The 16,824-nt window shown below is 36.4% G+C and overlaps 1 protein-coding gene and 1 long non-coding RNA gene across 2 annotated transcripts in view; one reads left to right on the top strand and one right to left on the bottom strand.

Moving 5' to 3' along the window:
- The window catches only part of LOC133996494 (major histocompatibility complex class I-related gene protein-like), a 636,344-nt gene that overhangs the window by 75,859 nt on the left and 543,661 nt on the right, over positions 1-16,824 (bottom strand). The window lies entirely within an intron of this gene.
- LOC133996519 (uncharacterized) lies at positions 1,458-15,920 on the top strand. Its single transcript, XR_009927222.1, has 3 exons — positions 1,458-1,590; positions 10,044-10,106; positions 15,854-15,920. It is a non-coding gene; the product is annotated as an uncharacterized LOC133996519 (long non-coding RNA).

Genomic DNA, 16,824 nt, shown 5'->3' with positions numbered 1-16,824 from the left:
CCACAGTCAAAACTAAACATAGAGAGACAACGTTCAGTTTTTATGCTCCACACATCAGGAACAAACTCCCAGAAAACTGCAAGTCTGAGTTCTTTTAAAAGAAGGCTGAAGACTTTTCTGTTTGCCTGTTATTGAATCAAATTTGAGACTTTTGATTCATATCTTAAACTGCACTTCTTTTGTAAATCTCTTATTCTATTTGAGCTAATTCTATTTTCTCAAGTGTTTGTATAATGTGTTATTTTTAAATTTTGCCTTGATGCCCATTCAATTTTATGTAAATCACTTTATAGTTGAAATGTACGATAGAAATAAACTTGCCTGGCCTTAAACATCCTAATTTAAAAAATGTTCAACACACAAGTGAAACAATGGCTTTAACAACAAGGATATAAACATGTACATAGTCTGATTTATCTGTTAGATTGTTTTAATCCCAAATTTATTTCATTAATTTTTCTGGTTGGGATGTTTTAACTTGAATTTAAAAGTCTAAAAAGGGACAGAAGCTGCAAATTTCACTTCTTCCTATGTAACACCATCAGAGTTGGGAAGCTTTGGAAATGTAATATGTGACAGATTATCAGTTACCTCATTTAAAATGCAATAAGTAATGTAACTATTTTTATTTTATCTTGTGTCTTCAGCTTGAACAGCACTTTGGTGAATTGAGGTTGTTTTTAAATGTGGTATATAAATAGACTTTGACTTTAAGTGTTCCCATTAAGCACCAAAATCTAAGTTCAGCTGTTTTTCATGCATACTGACATTATTTATAAGGGAGATCATTTATCTCTTATTTGAAAATGTATTCATTAGTTCATGTAGATTTTGGAATATAAAATAAAGATTGCCACTTTGCACATTGAATTGCCATTTTGCAGAATGCATTTCCATTTGAATAAAGGTGCAGATACGCTTCCATAGTGTATATGGTCTGTTTGCTGTGTAGATGAGAGTATATGACTGATTAATGGATGCATTTATTTATTCTTAACTATTTTTATTTATTTATTATTTGGATATACGAGTCTGGTCTTGAGCGCACCTGAATTTGTTGGATGTTCTGTGTGATGACAATAAAGTCATCTTTATCTTTATGTAAAAAGAATGTCACATAAATATGACCATATTTATTAAACTATAGCCACACTGTTCAAAGCAGAGGTTGAACTACATTTCCCAGAACACCTTGCGGCCTGCAGAGGTGGTGGTTTGTCTATGGCGAGGGTCATAAACCAAAAATTCAATTTACCCTTTCACCTCTGCAAACTGTCCAATCACAGCAGGAGTTATGCTGGAAGTAGTAAAACCAGCCTGTCTTGATTGGCAGCTAAAATCAACCAATAGGAGTGCAGGAGCTGCTTGAGTGGACCAATCAGGAAGCGAGGTGGGCGGGATTCCTGTCCAACAGGGCATCGGAGGAGGAGGTGTTCCTGGTAGCCATCTTGGATGTGCGGACTGATTGTTTAGCGAGAAGAATTGACAATTTTTTTTAATTTTGGAAAAAACAGCGTTTATACTGACTCGTAGAAGAATTACCGGACTGTGTCGACCGAGGGAAGAAATCATACCTCGGGAAAAATCCAGGTAAATCAACCACGGAGGTAAAAAAATGTGCTAAATTAATGTGCTTTTCCCTCCACCACCTCCTCTCTCTTCTTTCTCTCTCTCTCTCTGCCTCTTTCCAAATTGTGTGTGTCTCTCTGTCTCTGCAACATCAAATATCGCAGCCGGTTGAGAAGCTGCAGGTCGGTGCACTCAAAGCAACTTATATCAGATGTGTTTCTCTCTTTTAAAAAGGAGAAACTTTTCCTGCACAGCTTCCGAGGGTAAGTTTGGAGTTTGTTTTGGATGTTGGTGCTCCTATTGGCACTAATGATGCCTCCTCATTGTTTATAAACATCTCACAGGGTTGCATCATGTTTATCCCCCTCGGTCCTTGGTTGTTTAGTCAAGTTTAATATTTAAAATGAGCTTAAAAAAACAAAAAAACAAGAGTAAAAGTGCCCCAAACTCTGCAGGTCAGTGTGCATGTGTTGGGGACAGGACGAGGCCTTTCTGCACCTGTTTGCAAAAGTCAAATTAAAGCTAAATTTAACCTAGTTTTAGTTCATTTTTTTTAGTAAGTAATGTGATGCATTTGTTAAACCAGAGCATGCAGGTTAGAGGCTTTTAATGCACACTGTTATATAAGTTTATTTATCAGCTGAAATGGGGGAAAATATAGTTTAAAATGAAAAAATTACGCTTATTCAAGGAAATACTAAATATAAAAATGTCTAAAAGAAAGCAGGGGTGTTAGATTAATCTGAATTTAAAGGCCACATGCAGCATAATTTGATATAAAGTGGGCCGGACCTGTGAAACCATTGCATAACCTTTACATAATAGGGCTGGACAATAAATCTATATTATAATCAATATTACATCGATATCGTGATATTTTATAGATATCATCTTAGATTTTGAATATTGTGATATAATGATAAGGAATAAATGTCTTTTCCTGCTTTTATAGGCTGTATTATATTAAATATTTACATTTCTGAGCTTAACAGACTACTACTGTACTATTATCTGTCTTTTATCCACTTAATCATTAAATCCACATTACTGATGATTATTTATTAAAAAATCTTGTTGTGTAAATATTTTCTGAAAGCATCAATATATTTTGCGTGGTAATATTGTATCGATACACAGAAGCCAAGTATCGATCTTTTATTGTTTTCGGCACCAGAATAATAAAATAAAATTACCTTTTTCAGTCCACTAGCTAGGTCTAGTTTGTTTTTAGGGACATAATTTGCAGGTGAAAAAAGGTCATTAATTGCAATATATCGCAGTATGTCGCAATATATTTAAAAATTGCAACAATATATCGTATCGTGACACAAGTATCGTGATAAGATCGTATCGTGGAGCCTCTGTTGATTCCCCCACCCCTAAGATCGACCAACCCTAATACATAATATATAATATATTCTGACTTTACTTTAATAAACCATCTAATTATAAAACAGATGCAAAGCCTGATAGAAAAGAAATTAGTGCAATTTCAACAATATTACATCAGCGCAGTTTTTGTTTTTATTGATGCTCATCACAAAAAAAGCTTTAAAAATATGTTAATTTGGGGGTTACCATGGTGATACTGATATAATCTGTCAAAGCCCACCGAGGCAAAATTAGTCTTAGTCAGTTATCTGTAGTTGGACGTCCGCAGGAATATCAGAAGCGAAAGTAAGCGAGAACACTAATTTTCATACTTTGCATAGTTATCTAGCGGGATCCAAATTGGACCCATTGGCCGGCCGGTTCTGGGCCTCTTGCCGTATGTTTGACACCCTTGGACTAAACATTAAAACCTTAGACGTATGAAATGTATAACTGGGTTAAAGTCCTATATGTCATAGGTTTTATATTTAAAGATAATAATGTTACCAGTATCTTAATATATTACAGATTACACTGATACCACATAAAGACTGGTGATGTGTTCAAAATGAAAAGGATATGTTTTATATTAACAGCGTAGTTTCAGATAGTCAGACTTCTGTATTTCTGCCCACAGTGAGTAGAGTAGGTCTGGTGTTTGGCTCGTAGACGTCTGCTTCCTTTAGTCGGAGAAAAGCAGCGTTTTCTAGAGCTAGACGGAGAAAAACCAGCTGTACAAGTTCTCTTAAATCTCTTAAATTAAACATATTTCTTAGATTTTTAGTGTATGAAATGTTCCACTGAGACAGATACGTGCTTCATTGGTCACTAAAGGCGTCGTCAAGACTGGTTTTATGGATCGTTACTCGTGTCCGGTAATTTCTGTAACTATTTAAACTGGTTTTTAATGGTTTAAACTGGTCCGTCACACTCTGTAATTATTACTACTTATGTCTGAAATATGTGATGTGATGTTATTCTGGTTAGAAACAATTCTTACAATCTGCCCGTTTACGTCGTCATTATAAAGATATAAACGCTTGTTTCCTTCTCGTTTATTCTCCTTTATTTGACGCTCTCTCTTTAAATGGTCGGAGATTAATAGCTCAAGTGCTTCATCAGGTTTATAGACATTAGATTTTAAGTTACTGACATTTATTTTGGACATTTTTAAACTCAAATACACATTTAAAAGTTCAAAGTCCTTAAATTAAAATAAATAATCCCATGTCCTTGTTTTCTTCATCTATTTCAGAAACAGTGACAAACCAAAAAAAAAAAAAAGGCAGTTTCTGACTGAGAAGGTGAAGCATTAACCTATAACACCCATTTGTACTTTCTTTTAATACATCCCTACATACATAACACAAACAATACATTTATAATAATAGTAGATAAAGCACATATATAATAATACACTGACGTCTTCCTGGCTAACACCAACATGATACTTTGATGGGATGATGTGACTCAACACTACGTCACTCTGAGCTTTAGTGGAGGCTTCAAAATAATAATTTGAAGGTATTTCTGTGATAATCTTGACAAATATAATATCACAAAAATACTCCAGTCTCTCTTCGTACTTTACCGGGTGCTTCTGGTTGAAGTGGTGAAATAAGTTTGTTGTATTATTATTATTATTAATACTGTTGTTACAGTCTTCTTTCACTTCTCTAATTCAGCCGACTTTTGCTTTCAGCCGTGCGTAGCGTTATAACGTCATATTAAAGATGATACTCATATTATCTTGAACGATACTTACTTACTGTTACTGTTGTGGTTTCAGGTCATACAGCATCGGTGATATAAGATAAAATAAGATATTTCTTTATTAGCAGCAAAGTGGACACCAAAAAATCGAAAGAGCATCAATAAAAAGGATGCATAAGCATTAACACTAGTATATAGTAGTAAAAAATAAAGTAACCTTATGTACGAGAGTTATATTGGTGTTCGTACTCAAGCTTTAATTTAAGATAGTGTTAAATATTTGTTTCCTTTAGTGTTTAATCCTCCAAGTTTCAAACACTTCTCGTTCCTACAGTTGTAAGTTTGAGCTTCACTGTGCAGATTAATGAAAGTTTCTCTTACTAAACCTGTCACAATAATTACTGAGTCATCGTACAGTTACTTAATTATCAGCTTCGTCATCACGTCTATATATGGACGTAACGTATGATACATGGGATTTTTTTTTTAACTTAAGTATTGCCACACAGTCTATTCATGTCACATTGGCTGTAAGTGAGTATTGTCCTCCATTCTTCACTGTGCAGATTAGATTAGTTAAAATGGCTTTATTGTCTCTATATTCATAATACAGTGAATTTAAACATACTACTACATACATACGTTCAGCATCATCAGGCACAATCAATCACGACCCATCATCAAACTATACAACATAAAAAAGAGAAACAAGGCAGGTAAAGTAAAAATAGTGTCAGGTAAAACATTGCACAAATATATGAATAGAGTGGAGCCTGCAGAAGCAAACAGTGCCACTTATATGGAGTTAAAGGTAAATAACTCTCCTCCCAACCATAATGGCTGTCTCCCTTTGCATAATCATCATATCAGTGGTATAAAATGATCTTCAAATGACAATAATATCGCTTATCACTATTATTTCTGAGACAATATATCGTCTAACAGAAGTAGTTATCGTGCCGTTCCGTTCTCGTCTTACGTCTGCGTTTTAAAGGACGAGTCTACGAGCCGGATTGGTGAGAAGAAGAAGAGTGAAGTGGAAACTGGAAGGCTTGTTCAGATCAAATCAAGCGGAGCTGCTGCACCTCTGCAGGTTTTTGCGAAGGTGTGGGTGTGTTTTATTTATGCTGTAGAGCGTAACGGCTGAGAAACAATTAGGACCATAATGCTTCATTGATCTGATTCACTGACTCTCAATACTTTATTCACAACAGCTGCTCTTTTTTTTTTTCTCTCCACTTCTTAAAAAACGAGTTGTGAAGCCGACAACAAAGCCTGATTTAACTTTTAACATCATCAAACAAAGAGAAATGTCCTCTCCTGCTCACATTAACCTCTATATACTATAATGTATCACAGCAGAGTTTTACAGCTCTGATCTGATTCAGGTTGCATTTCTCTAAAAGTCGATTCTGGTTTAACTTTCTTGCCGCTGCGGCCCAAAAAAAAACCCAACAGCCAAAACCCACGACCCCCATTCACATGAATAAGAGGACTGACGTTTACAGTGAAGGAGGAAACATCTTGTGTCCAGGAGTTAAACTTTTAACATGAATTATATTTACATATTTATAGACTTTTTAAAGTTTTAATGAAGTAAAGGAGAAGATTTTAAGGATTTTAAAGAGATAATTGAACCTTTTTTTTGTAGAAAAAACAAAATTAGACACATAATATTATTAAAAATGTAGTATTTTTATGTACATGTCTGTTGAGGATCTTTAGTGTCAGTTAATTAATTATCAATTAAACAATTTGAATTAAAATGAGGATAAAAAAAACGATTTTAGTCAAATTGAAGGCACATTTTAGTAGATAAGTGAGCCATGTATGAATGTAGAACAAACACAGTCGTCTGTTTATTTAACAAACATCCAGGAAGTTAAATGAAGAGTTAAACTCCTCCACAGCGAAGACTCAACACATTTTTATTTCTTCTTGAGTTTTTCCTCTTGAGTCCTCGTTAAAAGTCACACATGCTTTTGTTTAACGGCCGGTGACCGAAGCTGATAACTGGCTGAGAGGACAAACTGACGACTTCACCTCACTCTGAAAATATGTCTGTTAGGTTGGTTCAGTCACATAACTCTACACCAGAGGAGTTAAACTCAACCAGGGAAGGAAGGAAGGAAAGAAAAGGAAGAAGGGAGGAAGGATAGAGGGTAGGAAGGAAGGATAGAAGGAAGGATAGAGGGAAGGATGGATAGAGGGAAGGAAGGAAGGAAAAGAAGACGGGAGGAAAGGAAGGAAGAAGGGAAGAAAATAGGGAAGTGAGGAAGGTAGGATGGATAGAGGGAAGGAAAGAAGGAAGGATGAATAGACGGAAGGAAGGAAGGAAGGAAAAGAATGGAGGGAAGGAGTGAAGAAAAGAGGGAAGTGAGGAAGGAAGGAAGACGAAGGAAAAGAAGACAGGAAGGAAGGAGAGAGGGAAGGAAGGAAGAAAGGAGAGGGAAGGAAGGAAGGAAAGAAAGAAAGAAAGAAAAAACAGAAGACAAGAAGGGAGGAAGGAAAGAGGGAAGGAATGAAGAAGTGGAGGAAGGAGGGAAGTGAGGAAGGAAGGAAATTAAGACAGGAAGGAAGAAGGGAAAGTGGGCCGGCTTGGACACCTCATCGGGCCGTTTCTGGCCCCCGGGCCTCATGTTTGACCACCGCTGCTCTAGATGCGTTTTCTGGGTCAAACAGTTTAACGTGAGTCCGATCAGACGCTGACAGGAAATGTTGATTTGACCCTTTTTGTTTTTAATAAAAGTTTATATTCACACGTTTATTTCAACAAAGGGAAACTTTAAACCGCTTCGTGTTGCAGCGTCATCGTCTCTGCCGTGTTAAATAAAGCGCATGTTTACATCAGATAACGGTCCATAACAGAAAGCAAAAGTAAAGACTGTCTGATAGAGGAACTCCAGAGTGTTATAAAGTCTTTTATAATCTTTAAATCGGGTCACATCAGACATTATGATGCTCTGCTGTTATCTGAACTCATGACAGAAGCTGCTTTTTGTATTTTTGAGGAGAAACATTTAGCTTTGTGCTTTAAATATAATACTTTTAATAACAATATCAGCCTCTAAAACACATTCATCTATAATCTAAGGCTGCATATCTTTAATAATAAACATAAGCAGCTGTATAAAGTCTTTTTCTTAAATATAATTGACTAAATCTACATTAAAACGAGGACATGAAACCAGGATCTGATTAAAGAAAGAGTCAATAATTACATCACTGAGCAGGAATACACAGCTGCAACTTTAGTTATTGATTAATCTGCAAGGATCGATCATGTTTATCATCATTTCAGCCACGTAGATACAAGAAAGAGAAGAAAATATAGCACTCAGGTCTTAAGAGTTATAAAATAAAATAATAATCAGTGAATTTTTTGCCATTTTTGCTCAAAAATATCTCAAACTGATTATTAGATTATCAAAATTGTTTCTGATTAATTTGAAATCGTTGCAGCTTTACAAATATAGTTCAGTAAATACCCAAAAAAATCTCTTTTTTTCGACTCAGATCAGTCGATTTCTAGACTTTCTGCAGTTAAAAGCGTCGGCCATGTTTTATTTATTTGTAGTTATGATCACGATGACTTAATTAGATATATTTAGAGACATTTGTTTAATTACATGAGTACAAAACAGAAACCTCACTTGTTAATGATCATTGCGTAATCCCTGCCATTTAAAGTAGTGAAACCTGTTCAGCCTGTTTTATTTAATTACAATCAACTCAGAATAATAAACAAATGTTCAAATGGAAAAGTGGCAACAAGTTCAGACGTGTTCAGAAGAAAAAGTGAATAAAGGACGAGCTGATGAGGAAGGGCTGCAGGGAGAGTAGTAGTAGTAGTAGTATACATGGAGGAGAAGAAAAAAAGGTGATTTATGACATTTAACAACAGAAAAAGAGTTCCGGAATGTTTTAAATATCACAGAAATATTTATGACATTTATCATAGGAAAAAGAGTTCCGGAATGTTTAAATATCACAGAAATATTAATGACATTTATCATAGGAAAAAGAGTTCTGGAATGTTTAAATATCACAGAAATATTGATGACATTTATCATAGGAAAAAGAGTTCCGGAATGTTTAAATATCACAGAAATATTTATGACATTTATCATAGGAAAAAGAGTTCCGGAATGTTTTAAAATATCACAGAAATATTTATGACATTTATCATAGGAAAAAGAGTTCCGGAATGTTTAAATATCACAGAAATATAAGATTCTAAAGTATTTAAAGGAGGATTTTTTATTTTAGTTACAGTTTAAGTCTATTAGTGAAGTCAAACTCACATCCTTTATTTATTATTTTATGAGGTTTTAGGGCTGAAACTAACATTATTTTCATTATCAGTAAGTTTCTTGATTCATTCATTAGTTGTTTGGTCCATGTCAGAAAATGAAGAAAAATGTTTCCCAAATGTCTCGTTCTGACCTAAATAACAGTTGAGATTTGGACACTTTTTCTTAATGAATCCAAATGATTGTTAATTAATTGATTTATTTAGTAGTTGATAACTAATTGATTAATCGTTGCAGCTCTGTTAGGTTTCAATTTCATGTTTTTTAATACTTTATTTATTGTCATCATTTCATTTTATACATCTTATACATCTCACTACACAACATAATAAACAATTAATTAATATAGCAATTAGTTAAAATAAATCAGTAACAATATTCACTATACAGATTTAAATTATTTCAGCATATTGTGGACAATTTAAATCCATAAAAAATAAATAAATGTTTGAGGTTTAGATTTTAACATTTACAAGTAAAAGTAATCATTCTTTATTCGTTAAGAAGTCAAAAACACGACGGTTTTTAGTGGCAAACTGAGCAGAATAATATATGAAATGTATCCGTCACATTCAGTTATTGTACTTAACGAGCCACTTACTCCAAAAAGTGAAGATACTTGTGAAAAACTCTTTATTTAATCAGGTTAAAAATGTTGATGTTTGATATTAATCAAAGTTTAATTGTTAGATCCTTCTCATTATGTAATGAGAAGAGTCGTCACTCTGCTGGAAAAACAGGAACTCGCTCTCAATCTTTGGCTGAATACGAACACCAGCTGTCATTTTAATCAGCGTCAGTCGATTCATAATGAAAGAATCTCTACTTTGTATGTTTTCATTAATTTATTACCATTTATTACCACTGGAGCTTAATGAATGTGTACATCTTGCTGACAAGCGATTGGAGCTCATCTCACCTTTAGATCTGCTAGAAGAAAGCAAAATCCTCTCTTTCCATTCCTTCTACCTTTCCTTCTTTCCACCTCTCTTTTTCTTATTTCTTTAAATTCACTTTAATGGAAACGCAACAATCTGATCATTCTTGTGTATATTTTTGTGTGTCTGTTTTCTGCAGTGAAAGAAGGCATGAAGACATCATCCTAGTCGTCAGTCATGGCCGATAAAAGGAAACTTCAAGGTGAGATGTTTCAGTGTGTGTTAGTGTGTGTTTGTGTGTGTGTGTGTGTGTGTGTGTATGTTTGTCCCATCGAGTGTCTAATCAGGCTCCAGGTAAGTGAGGTTTTACTACAGATTACAGCACAGCGAGCATCAGTCACTTCATATTTCTGTCATTAGAAAGTCCCTCGATGGCATCTTTGTGCTAAACTCCTCCTCATCTGTCACTCTTTAGTAGTCTAAAGTTTACATCTACTATTATAGAGTGATGATAAATATATATTTCTTTCACTCCGCATTATAAAAACCAGAAGCCAGAAGCTGCCGGTAAACAAAAAGTCACATGTGCTCACAAGTAGCTCGTTAACTGAGTTGTGTGAGCTGTCGTCCTGCCAGATTTTTAGATTAGTTTATGGCTCCAGAAATGAATAAATCAGATTTTTGGTTCCTGAAGCTTCAACAGAAACATTGAGTGACTTAGCCGAGAGTGTGTGTAAGTGTGAGAGAGAGAGACAGAGAAAGAGTGTGAGAGAGAGGGAGAGACAGAGAGAGTGTGAGAGAGAGGGAGAGAGAGAGAGAGACAGACAGAAAGAGTGAGAGAGAGGGAGAGAGACAAAGAGAGAGAGAGACAGAGAGAGAAATACAGAGAGAGAGAGACAGAGACAAAGAGAGAGAGACAGAGAGACAAAGAGAGAGAGACAAAGAGACAGACAGAGAGAGAGAGACAGAGAGACAAAGAGAGAGAGAGAGAAAAAGGCTGTATTTGAGCCTCAGGCCGAATTGTCACCAAATCAGGCAGTGAAGCGAACACACACCAGTCCTCCTTTATTTGAATAGTTTAGGCTGCAGGATGGGAGGAACCTGCAGAGGCCCGCAGCGTTGAAGTGGAACTCAACTGCTGGCGTTACGCTGCTGGTAGCCAATCAGTCTGATCAGAGATGTACAATCCTGCCACGAGAGAGAGAGAGAGGATAGTTAGTTAGGTTAAATAGTTAGACTTTTTTTATGGCATCAATTACAGGGATCCTACGCATCCTGGAAAACATGAAAAATGAGAGAAAAAGTGACTGTAATGTCCTGGAAAAGCTTGAGTTATCCTGCGAAATGATTTCTCCTCTCTCTCTGCTTCTCTCCACCTAGTGAGTGAATGCAAATGTTTTAAAAGGTTTGCACAAAGCTGCTCCCCGTGACGCTCTACATGCTCAGAACTTTGTCATAATTTCTAAGCATGTAAAAGATTATTTCATAGATAAGTTTTAGCTGTAGACTGCACATCTGTTAAATTAAACATCTGGATGGTGGGAGAGGAACAAACATAGAAGCAAAGCTGGGTAAATTTACCATATGCTAGGTGTGCGACTATAGAAAATGACACCTTTCCAAAGCATGGGGAGGGGGAGAGGGGGGGTATTAGGACCTGGCTCCAAATTCAATAATTGACCCAGTAATATAGTATAATATAATATATGATAGTGCAGATATTGTGGAGTCCGTTAACCAGCCAAGACCTGCCTGAAATAGGAAAAACTAAACATCCGCTGGAAGTGTTGCATGCAGAAGTGTGCAAAAACATACTTCAGAGTTCACTGAGAGAGAAAGAAAGAAAGAAAGAGAAAGAAAGAAAGAAAGAAAGAAAGAAAGAAAGAAAAAAAGACAAGATTTTTATGCCATCAATTAAGACTTGGCTCAAAATTCAGGAATAGACTCAATACTATGATATGATAGTGCAGTTTGACCTCCTCTGCATGCTGAATTGTGCAAAAACAGACACACAGCTAATAATATGCATGAAGAGCAGAAGTTTAAATTTAAAAGCAAGCCATAACATTTTAGAAACTCCTCTAATCCAGCGACTCTCCCTCCTCCCCTCCCCACTCCTCCCAGTTACCAAACCCGTCAGTGCCAAGAGTCAAAACAAAGATAAGAGTCTCTTCTGCCAGCTGGTCCTGAAGCTCTGCACACACACACACACACACACACACACACACACACACACACACACACACACACACACACACACACACACACACACACACCCGAACAAATCATCTCAAAACAAAAAGAAAATGATATCAAATATTGTAGGAAACCACTGAGTTTTATCTGACCCTCTTTCTGCATCGATTTTAAAAATTTGGGCTCAGTGATGAGTTTAGATTATATATTTTAACTCCCAACAAAATGCACTGCAGGTATTTTGGAAAGCTGCAGTTTCAGCGTGATTATAAAGTCAAATCAAGTCACAGATTTACCTTTTTAAAAGGGTTTTAAAATCTCTCAGCTCACTGTTGCCTCTCTGCTCCGTCTATTTCTCCCTGCATCATTTAAAACCCTGCTGCTGACCAAATAGAGCTTGAATAGTCTGTATTTTTGTTATGTGGACAATTTATTTTGCATGTTTCCAACAGCTGCTTCACAATGACAGATTTGTTTTGCTGATGCAGAAGCAGGAAATGTTCAGTTTGCAGCAGCAGCACCTTGATACAGCTGAGAATGATCAGTAAACAGTAAAAAACTGTTAAAACGAAACTCCAAACTACAGAGATTAAGTTACAAGCTACTAAAATACTGAGAAATGAACACAGCCACATGTTTTAAAGGCATCTGTTTACTTTGAGTTTGAGATGCACGCGTGTGTTCACAGTTTGATGAAGTTTGATACGATTTAAAGCAGATAAAACCAGGCATGTGGAACAAAAGCAGCAGAAGCATTTTGCAAAACGTGCTCCTCTATATTAGAGATTAGTGAATCTTTTCTATAATTTTTAAGTAGCTATTAGTTTTGTTTTATCCAGAACCAACGCTTCAATTTCTATAGAATTGGTGCAAAGTCAGTCGGAAAAAACTTTTTAAAAAATGTTTCTTTTCCCCAAATGTGTACAAATTATATAAAATCTAAAGTACACATTTCTAATAATTGTACACTTAATCCTCACGTTGTATTTTCAGAAAGTTTTATTATATTTTTCCTTTTCCCAAAATGTGTCACTACCAGAAACACACAACAAATAGTATATAATAAAAAAGAGTTATATTAACTTCTTAATTTTTTTGTTTATTTTTATCTTATAAACGTCATTTTTTGCAATTTTATTAAAAGGTTTTTAGATGTAAAACAATAACAATTAAACTTTTAACACTATTTTGAGTGTAATTTTTGAAGTTCATTGTATTTTTAAAATCGATTTTTCTATGTAAAGAGCATAAACTTCATCATACTGATTTAAAACTGCAGGATTCATTAGTTTTAATACACATAAACCAAACACTATCATAACATACTAGTTGATAACTCAATGTACTTTATTTTTGACTAAACATCCCATTTATCGGTCGATGGTCCATATACAGTAGAGACAGCAAGTATTTGGAGGATTACACAATGTTTTTGGTTGTTGTTAAAAATGATGATTTAGTTTGACTTCATGTGTCCAATTACATTTTAACCCTTAAACTTTGGGCCCTGATGAAAAGCCTTAATCTCCCACACAGCTGCTTCCTGTATGAACCTAAACCCACTCATTGTATTTTATTAAAGCTGAAACACATCATTTTATGTCAAATTGAATGTGCTGCTCAAACACTTCCTCTCTGCACTGTGCATCAGTAATGTTATAGAGGGTTTTATCCATATTATCCTCTTTTTTTGGGGTGTTTTTTTTAATGCACAGTGTGACTTTGCATCCATGTTTTGTTGTGTGCACATGTCTGTTACTAATGCTGCAACACTCACACAGACACTAGGGCATGTTTTAAGGCCTCAGACAGAAACACTTAAAGTCAGGATCTTATGTTCTCAACACTCTGACGTAAAATTTTAAACAGTACGACGGTGTAGCGACGGGCGGGGGGGTTAGGGTAAGGGTTAGGGTTGGGGGGGGGGAGCACTCGGATCGTAATGCATCGCAAAGCTCGACACACAGAGAAAACGTCCCTCACAGTCACTTAGATGTTATTCTTCAACTGACGTTTGTCACCTCAGGATTCAGGCGTGTTGATTCTCTTCACGTGACTTTAACCTTCCTGTCGTCCGTCCTCCCTCCCTCCTTCTCTCTTTCTTTCCTTCCTTCTTTCCTTCCTCCATTCCCCTTTCTTCCTTCCTTCTGTCCTTCCTTCCTCCATTCCCCTTTCTTCCTTCCTTCTGTCCTTCCTCCCTCCCTCCCTCCCTCCTTCTTCTTCCTTCCCCCCTTCCTTCCTTTCCTTCCTTCCCCCCTTCCTTCCTCCCTTCCTCCTTTCCTTCCCTCCTTCCTTCCTTCCTTTCCTTCCTCCCTTCTTTCCCCTGTCGACCCCTCCTTTCCTTCCTTCTTCCTCCCTTCCTTCCTCTTTTCCTTTCTCCCTCCCTCCCTCCCTCCCTCCCTCCTCCCTCCCTCCCTCCCTCCCTCCTCCCTTCCTTCCTCCCTCCCTCCCTCCCTCCCTCCCTCCCTCCTTTCTTTCCTTCCTTCTTCCCTCCTTTCCTTCCTTCTTCCTCCTTTCCTTCCTTCCTTGACTCGAGGACAACAGGAGGGTTAACACACACACACACCACACACACACACACACACACTCACACACACGGAGAATGCAGAAGAAGAAGTAAAAGATGAAGTACAAGCAGCACAACTTAGTCTCTTGTCAGATTGTAATGTTTTATTACAGAGGAGGTAAAAATAACAGGCATGCAGCAGCATCTTAACATCGAGGCGCTTTAAGGTCAGACTCAGATCGGAGTCTGTTCGCATAACTTCAACGTCAAAGCCGCCGTTTGTTGTTCTCGTCTGTTTGGTTGTTTTTATTTAAAAAAAACCTCCTGAATATTCCTCCTTTATTTCCTTAAAGCATCTCCAGTTGATCTGAGTGATACTTAACTTATATCTAATATCACCTTTTTTTGCATCGTTCATTCAATCTAACAATAATATGATTCAATTGTCATATTATATGTTATATATAATGTAATTATTTGTTTGTTGTCACTTTTATGTGGTCATATTTTTCTGTTATATTGTGTAATTTTAACATTTTGTAGGTTGGACGCTTTATTATCTGTCATTATCTGTCTTTTTTTCCTTGTGTGTAAATTATGTGCAAAAATAAACTAACCCTATAATGGTGATGTACAAAAGGAGGACCAGTAAAAAAACAAAAAAACGTTCCTTATAATCATCTTTTTGTCACTGTTACCTGAGTTTCTTCCCTTTTTAAGTCCCAATTTTAGTTTCAACAAGCAGTAGAAGACGTTACCTAGCAGAAAATCTGGTAACTACACCCTTACTCTCACGCTATTGTTGGCTCCTGGAGTTTTTTTTACCGTCCCCCATTTTTTTTTTGTATATATATGAAAATCAGGAAATATCAAAATTGTGGGATATGATTTTAAACATATTATCCAGCCCTTTAATTAATCACAGCACGGTGATAATGGTTTTTTAAAAAGGCACATACTATAATTTTTTTTTAGGGAAAAGAGGAATGGAGCCATCAGAGAGACTCTTAATATATTTAATATGTGCATGAATGTGAGGAAACAGACTGTGGAGCATTGATTGTTCAGGCAGTTGTTCAGTCTGCACATCAGATGAATTTCACCCAATCTGAAATTATCTATCATCCAATTTTGGGGTTTAATCTACACAGTGTCTCCCCTACTTCATAGAGATCTGCTCTGAGATTTCCTGCTTTTTTAATGCAGATATAAACGTGTCTTTATTCACTCTTCTCTTCTGTGATCGGTTGTATCATGTTCTCTTTGTTTTTTTTGTCTTGTTCTTGCTCCTCTTTTTTCTCCGCCAGGTGAAATAGATCGATGTCTGAAAAAAGTAGCGGAAGGAGTAGAACAGTTTGAAGACATTTTGGCAAAAAGGTAAGAAGAAGGATCATGATTGTTGATGATTTGTTTCCCTCTGAGGTTAATTCAGGGAAAGGATGGAAGGGAGGAAGAGGGAGGGAGGAAGGAAGGATGGAAGAAGGAAGGAAGGGAGGAAGAAGGATGGAAAAGAAAGGGAGAAGGAAGGGAGGGAGGGAGGAAGGAAGGAAGAAGAAAGGAAAGGAGGGAGAAAGGAAGGAAGGACGGAGGAAAGAAGGAAGGAAGGAATGAAGGTAGGAGGGAAGGAGAAAGAAGGAAGGAAAGGAGGGAAGGGGGGAAGAAGGAAGGGAGGGAGGGAGAAAGGAAGAAGAAAGAAAGGAGGGAGGGAGGGCGGAAGGACGGAGGAAAGAAGGAGGGAAGGAGAAAAAAGGAGGGAAGGGAGGAAGAAGGAAGGAAAAGAAAGGAAGGAATGAAGGTAGGAGGGAGGGAGAAAGAAAAAGAGGAAGGAAGGACAGAAGAAAGAAGGAAGGAATGAAGGTAGGAGGGAGGGAGAAAGAAAAAGAGGAAGGTAGGAAGGAAGGAAAGAAGGATGTTCAATGTTAACGACGCTGATAATACCTGAGTGCTCATCGCTCTCGTTAGAAGCGCCGCTCGGCTCTCAGAGTGCAGATCTGCTATTAAAGAGGCAGAAAGTCATTAGAGGTTCAGTCCTTTGTGCCTTTTATTATATTCTGTGTTTATTAAGTTGCATTATTGCATTATGTATTTAACCTTTACAGTGTTTATATATATACATGTTATATTTATATGACTCTTACAGCTTCATTTATAAGCCATGTTTGTCCTTTTTCACCTCACTTACTCTTCTACTAAAGCCTAATTTAAAAATAAAAGATTTATTTAATAGAAAGCTACAACATGAAGTTAAACATTTAAAGCGAGTTAACAAACAGAAGCT

The sequence above is a fragment of the Scomber scombrus genome, chromosome 16, assembly GCF_963691925.1.
Source record: "Scomber scombrus chromosome 16, fScoSco1.1, whole genome shotgun sequence".
Classification (NCBI taxonomy): Eukaryota; Metazoa; Chordata; class Actinopteri; order Scombriformes; family Scombridae; genus Scomber; species Scomber scombrus.
Note: the sequence above shows the minus strand (reverse complement) of the source record. Positions and strands in the feature narration are given on the sequence as shown.